Below are 7,289 nucleotides of genomic sequence, written 5' to 3' on the forward strand. Positions count from 1 at the left end.
CCGGCAGGCCAGAAAAAAAAACACGGCCCAGTTCCGGCTGCCAGAAAAGGGCCAACTCTGGGATGAATGACGCCCCAGAATCGGCCCAAGTACACTGGCCCATGTCCGGGTGCCTAAAGTGAGCCGGCACTGCCAGCACAGTGCCAGAATCACGCCAGTTAAAACTGTATACTCAGCCAAAACTGGCCAATGTCCGGGTGCTTAATGTCAGCCGACACTGCCAGCAAAGTGCCAGAATCATGCCAGGTTAAACTGTACACTCAGACGAAACTAGCCCGAATTTTTTTTAAGTGTTTTTTTCCACAAAACAATACTTTATAACCTTAGCCCTTAAGATGGCATGTACTTATCCCTTCTTAAAAAAACTTTTATTATATTTAGTTAAAAAAAGTTAAACTGCACATTAGAAGTTCTATCCTCAATGTTTGTGATGCTTTTAATGTGTTAAGTGTCACACTTTACTGTAGGTGTTTAAAAAAGAAAGAAAAATATACAGTATGTTTACATGTTTATTTGAAACATAACATTACATTAATAAAACATTAATAAACATCTGGACACTCCTCAAGTGTACCCTAAAAGAAGGAAAGACTGAGAGAAAAGAGATAAGAGGGGGAACAGAAAATGACTCATGGTTACTTCATCAGATAGACTGAAGGCATTAATGTTAAATTGGGTAAATGTTAAAGGAATAGTTCACCCTAAAATAAAAATTCTGTCATCATTTACTCATCCTCATGTTGTTTTAAAGGTAGGGTAACAGATTTGATCCTGAAAGATTTTTAGTTATGCTGGTTAAGAGGCTGTTTACACTTGGTATTAAGATGCGTGTTCACGTGCGCTCACCTCCTGTCTGTAAACAGCAAGAAAAGCAAACTTTTCTGCTGAATTGACAACCTGTACAGGAGCCACAAAACGAAAGGCATCTTTTATAACAACAACAGCAAAAACTGCCTGGATCAGCAAGAGCAAAAACCCAAATTAACATCTGTAACTTTACTGCTTTAGCACGAGATGCAAACAGCTGCAGGAGGCAAAGGGTCTGAAAGGGTCGTTGTTTATTTTGGTAAGGTAGGTACGCGATATGTTTGTATTGAGATGGATTCAGATATTCTACTTTGATGAAACATTGTGTTGCTTATGAAATTTGTGTTCGTTTACGGATTAGCATAACGATATAGTTACTACGGCTACACAACCGAACGTGTGCTTAAACTAATTCTGATATAAACCAGTTGTATGTTGGTTATTTTGGAAGTGTTATTCACTTTGTACTGCAAAGTTTTCTCACTGGTGAATGAGACATGAAATGTGACCGTCTGATCTGTGCATGTTCATGTGTTTTGAAAGAGGCGTGACTTTGGATGGCGATTTGACTTAAGGGTGGGATCGTGATTTCATTACTAGGCGGCTACCGTTAGCATTTTTCAAAATGTGTTACCCTACCTTTAAACCTGTATGAATTTTTTCTGATGAACACAAAAGAAGATATTTAGAGTAATGATGGTAAACACACAGCAGATTGTAACCATTGACTTCCATAGAAGGAATAAAAAAATATGATGGAATTTAATTTAACACCTGTGTGCTAACCATCATTTATCAAAATATTTTCTTCATCATATATCACAATACTTTCAAAATACTTTTTCCTACTATGGAAGTCAATGGTGACAATGTGCTGTGTTTTTACCATCATTACGCAAAACATCTTAATTTGTGTTCATCAGAAAAAATCATGCAGATTTAGAACAACATGAGGATGAGTAAATGATGAAAGAATATCTATTGAACTATCCCTTTAACAACAATTGAAATACCTTGAATTTGCTTGTTTTCAGGCCCGCTCTCTTATTCTTTTTGCATCTCTGTCAGATGCAAGCTGCAGAAGTTTTTACGAACTTTTCTACTTCACCATCTGGTGCACGAACAGTAGTTGAATTTCTTCTGACAGATTCTTGAAAAGAAACAAAATTATTTAATTAGGTAAATGCAAGCATGTTAGTTTAACCCTGGAGAACCCAAGAACCCTTCTCTTAGAATCAATTAACATTGGCCACATTTGACCCGTGGGTTCTCCAGGGTTAAATGTTACCTACAAGCTATTCTGCTTCAAAAACATTGACAGGTACTTTAGGTTGGAAGACTTATAGCTTCATAGATTAACATTGTAATGGCTTTATATACAGTGGCAAGAAAAAGTATGTGAATTTCACAGTTTTCTGAACAAATTTGTCATAAAATGCGATCTAAACTTTATCTAAGTCAAGGGCATTGATAAACATAATGGGGCGGTTTCCCGGACCAGGATTAGCTTAATCCAGAACTAGGCCTTAGTTTAATTAGGAAATATAATTAGTTTTAACAAACATGCCTTACTAAAAACATTACCTGTGTGCATTTTGAGGTTAAACAAAGGGCACTGATGTATTTTAAGATATGTAAGTGTAAGTTGTTTTCAGTTTGGAGAGCTCTTAAAACTGTTTAAGTCTAGGACTAGTCTAATCCCTGTCCGGGAAACCGCCCCAATGTGTCTAAAAATAATTACACAAAAACATTCTGATCTTTCATGTCTTTATTGAGAACTTAAAAAAAAAAAAAACATCTTAGTGCTTGTGAAAAAAATGTGAACCCTTAATTGAATGACCTCAAAAAAGCCAATTGGAGTCAGGTTTTAGCACAGCTATGGCCCTATTGTTTTTTCCCCAGAATCAGTTAAATTTTTTCTCAAATTCCGTGTTTTTCGTTTTATTCTGGATTCTGGTTAAATTAAATTTCAGTAATCAAAAAGCACATCTTATCAACTGAAAACATAACAGAAAATTAGCAGATCCACCACTGCAGTGAATATACTGTACTGTATGAGTGTGCGTTTCCACAAGGTGACGTGCCTGTTTACCAGCATGTATAGCTCGTATATGGTTCTCAGACACGAGGGCTCACTAAGTTTTCTTTCTTGTTTAAGTGAACATAAACAGCTGTATGTTTATTAGTATATTGAAGCAGTGCCGTCTTAAAGCTGTCTTGGGTGTTCAAAGCTGTCTTGAGTGTTCAATGTTCATTACACAAAAAAAATGAAAACCCCTCACTACTATTAACTGAATACATTTCGCAGCTGCACATTTAATCCATACAGTGAGGACTGTGGAGTGTTTTATTTGTATTTATTGCTAAGGTTCATGTTAAAATCATGTTGACAGACAATTTCATAACTAATATATTTACATTTAATACAGATGCCTGAAAAGTAAAACAAGATGAGTATAGTATTATGATTAAGAGGAAATATTAAAAATTTGGTTGCTTTTCAGTAGCATTGTTGTAGTGACAGCCAACATACATTGGCCTATATGTAACACACATGAGTAGTACAAAGTCCATTTACTACTTTGCAAACTCGACACAACAACAAAAAAACTAAACAAAAATGAGTGGAAGTGGCAACGAATATCCAAAGATGATAAATTGTGGACAAAAAGGTAGCACAAATTCCTTTATATGGAAGTGGTTTGGCTAGCTAAAAAACTGACGAGGCGCAGATTAAAATATAAATGAACCCTCTTATTTTTGTGGCTTCAGTCATTGTTGGCATACCGTTTTAAAGCTGGAAGCATTAACAACTTACATCGAAATATATATCATTATCGTTCAATATGGATTTTTGCCATATTGCCCAGCCCTAGGCCGATGTATTTTGGCTGTCACTACAACAATGCTACTGACAAGCAACCAAATGTTTTTTTTTTTTTATCATAACACTATACTCATCTTGTTTTACTTTTCAGGCATCTGTATTAAATGTAAAAATATTAGTTATTAGAATCTATGATTTAACATTAGCAATAAATACACACAAAACACTGCACAGTCCTCACTGTATGAATTAAATGTGCAGCTGCAAAAGTTGTTCAGTTAAGAAAAGTGAGTGATTTTCATTTTTGGGTGGAAAGAACATTTCTGACACAGAAAGCAGTAGGCTACTGTCACTTTAAGACCCAGAACAGCTTTAAGACTGCACTGCTTTAATATACTGATACTGACACATCTAGCTGTTTATGTTCACTTAAACAAGAAAGAAAACTTAGTTTAGTGATCACGCATGTGTTGACTGCGCGGTGTGTGCGTGCTTCGCGAGCCTTCATGTCTGAGGAACAGATGTCAAGCGTGCGCGTTGTGGGAACGCTGAGTTGCACACTCATACAGAACAGTATATTCAATGCAGTGGTGGAGCTGCTACTTTTCTTCATTTTTTCTAAATTTGTGAATGTCCTGTAAATAATATATACTTCTTAAAGCTGTACGGATGTGTGCGTGGGCAAGGCGGACATGGAAAGAAAGTATACTGTACCTTTTCTGTCTGTTCTGTTCCAGCCTTTATTGGAACCTGCTAGTGCTCTGAAAAACACATGAAAGATCTGAATTTCTTGTGTAATAATTTTTAGACACATTATGTTATTTATGTATATTTATTCAGAAAACCATTACATTTACTTGCTAATGTATATATACATAAACATACAATACATATATAATATTGATGGCTCTTGCTTCGTTCTGAAACCCTAGATGGCAGTTTTCTTATCCTCGAACAAACTGTCATCACAAGGGCCATGTTTACATGCACAAAATTTTGTCAATCCGACTGAATTTAATCCGATGAAAGGTTACAACAATACAGTTTACATGCACCCTAAACATGTTTAAATGTTTGCACCTCAAAATGTTTGTTTTCATGTACATTTTATAAACCGAACATCTGTGCAAGCGCACAGCCAGGGTTGGCAGCTTCACATATCAAAATCATCCCCATGGACATTCAAAATTAGCCCAAAAGCATCCCAATGACTTATCACAGCCCAAATACCAATAACTAATGAACAAAATCCTTTCATATCTGACCCGCAGAAAAAACAACTCGCAAAGACAGTTTAAACAGTAGCCCAAATCTGAACGAAAAAAAGAGAGGACTTGGCAATGCCACCCCAAAGCCAAACCAAAGCAAATAAGAGGTAAATATACGACGTGAACTTGAGCACAAATTTTCTGTGCACATGCACAATGTATTTTTGCATCCGACAAAATACTTCGATTCACGCATTTACATGCATACTTTTCTCCTGCTGATCGGATCACAGATTGGACTACACCACCCCTTTCAATACGATTCAAATTTGCATCCAATCTACCTCAATCGTATTGATTAAGGTTTTTACATGACGGCTTTTTAATACGATTGAGCCATCAATACGATTACAAACTGATTAATTGGTTGCATGTAAACATAGCTACTAGAAACATAAGAACTAGAAAAGGGCACACCACTAAGGTAAAAAAAAACGGTTACATGCCCAATTGTGCCAGTGTTGTATTATCGAGAAAGTTCATTATTATTTTTATACCTTTTTAAGCTTTGCCTATTTAAAATTGTAATATTTGCAAGATGCAGCAAAAGAGAACTCAATTTGTTTTTAAGGGTTGTTTTGAGATTTTCAATGATATAGAAAAGTAAGTTTTCCTTACTCTTAATCACACACATCCACAGATAATTGTGTTTTCTCTACCATTATATTTATTTTTCAAAATGACTGCAAATGCCAAATCCATAAACTGGAATTGTGATCTAATAAAATATCTTGTTATTATAGTTTACATAATAACGTTTACATATCAAAGTTTAGTTTAGACTACTTAATGTAAAGACTTTTTAAAGACTTGTTATTTGTAATATATATTTGTAGCCCTAAACGAATCCCTATCATACTTGTGGCCCCAATTGACCCCTCAGACAGTCCTGACATTAACAATGCAACAAAACTGATTCCCAAGAAATATCCATGCCCCGTCCAATATTGTACTTTTACTTACATTAATTCTTCAAATGAATTCTGTCCAAACTGATGATCTTGAGAAATCTAAATGTGACAAAAACAATCACAATAAGTTGTTAAGTTGTATAACAGACAGACAGATCATAGATACAAAATGTTGAGTAATAATTACATAATTAAGGTTCACTCATTTTCTACAAAGTATCTTTCAATAGATGAAATCGGTTATAATGTTGTGCAACAGTGAGGTGGAAATATTTTTACTGCAGGTGCACTTTAGTAAAGAAGTTTAACTACCAGCTGTGTCCTGTAGCTGCAATGCTCTCTATTCTGTGAAATTTAAACGTTTTCTGTACCAGACAAAGTTATCCCTTGGTAAAAAAAAATTACCTCAGTCAGCTGTATAATAGCGGAACTGGCTGAGGTGGCTACGAGTGTTTAGCAGAATAGCTTCACGATCCCTCAGTTACTCCCGCCTGCTGCATAGACTGCTGAGGCAAATCCTCAGAGCAGTTTTATGAGTTGCGAAATATTATTTGTTTGTTATGCTGAAATATTACTGTTTAAGTAAGTTCATTAAACTGAGCAGAGTTCATTTCTTATGTCCGAATTCTCCTTGTCAGATTAATTATAAAAATCGATTTTCTACTCAAATTTATCTAGAAAGACTTCAGTATTTTAATAATAAATTCAAATGCTAATTTACATATTTGTTGAAGTGGGATTGTGGTCATTTAAAAAATTACGTATACTATATCAGTCACACCAGTTTGTCCTTCTTTTAAATGAAGTTTACATATATCTAATATGTGCAGAGTATAAATATTTTAAGCATTAAAATTATGTTAAATAACTTCCAAAAAGTCTTACCTCAGAGAAATTGCAGCAGACTTCATGCAGCTACAACCGTTAAAGCCCGGTAAATGTCGTCACTAGATGTCGCAGCTAGTGCGCATGTCTTGAAACAGCAGCAGTTCTTTTTCCAAAATAAAAGTTCCTTTAACCAGCTTTAATTGTCTAAAAATTGTAATCGATAAATTATAAATAGATCAATCTTTATGATCAAATTAGTTCAAATTCTGGAAAAGGGCTGAAAAATTTTAGTTGTAATAAAGTAAACAAATTGACAAGCTTTACAGCTTATAAAATGTTTTTATAAAATCTCAATTTAGTATTTGACCATTAATTAATACAATATGTGTTTGTTGAAATATTACATACATAGAAAATATTTCAGTATAAACTTAATAGCCCAGATACTTACATTCAATAGGCTAATGGCACTTTATGCCTCTACAAACCTATTCTTAACATTAAAATATGCTTCTCCCCTTCCCTTATTTTATTAGGGAAAAATTTCAGAGCTTAACTTTTCCTCACACTACTTTTCACTTATTGACTACCATTAATCAGGAACACTAAAAACAATTATCAAAACATTAAATAGAAACAATTATATGC

The 7,289-nt window shown here is 34.7% G+C and overlaps 1 long non-coding RNA gene across 1 annotated transcript; it reads right to left on the reverse strand.

Moving 5' to 3' along the window:
• Positions 1-380: 380 nt before the first annotated feature.
• On the reverse strand, positions 381-6,875 carry LOC135778937 (uncharacterized). The gene is made up of 5 exons (XR_010544659.2): positions 6,699-6,875; positions 5,866-5,912; positions 4,349-4,395; positions 1,821-1,957; positions 381-591 (listed from the first exon to the last, which is right to left on the reverse strand). It is a non-coding gene; the product is annotated as an uncharacterized lncRNA (long non-coding RNA).
• Between the last annotated feature and the right edge of the window lie 414 nt (positions 6,876-7,289).

The sequence above is a fragment of the Paramisgurnus dabryanus genome, chromosome 2 (assembly GCF_030506205.2).
Source record: "Paramisgurnus dabryanus chromosome 2, PD_genome_1.1, whole genome shotgun sequence".
Lineage (NCBI taxonomy): Eukaryota > Metazoa > Chordata > Actinopteri > Cypriniformes > Cobitidae > Paramisgurnus > Paramisgurnus dabryanus.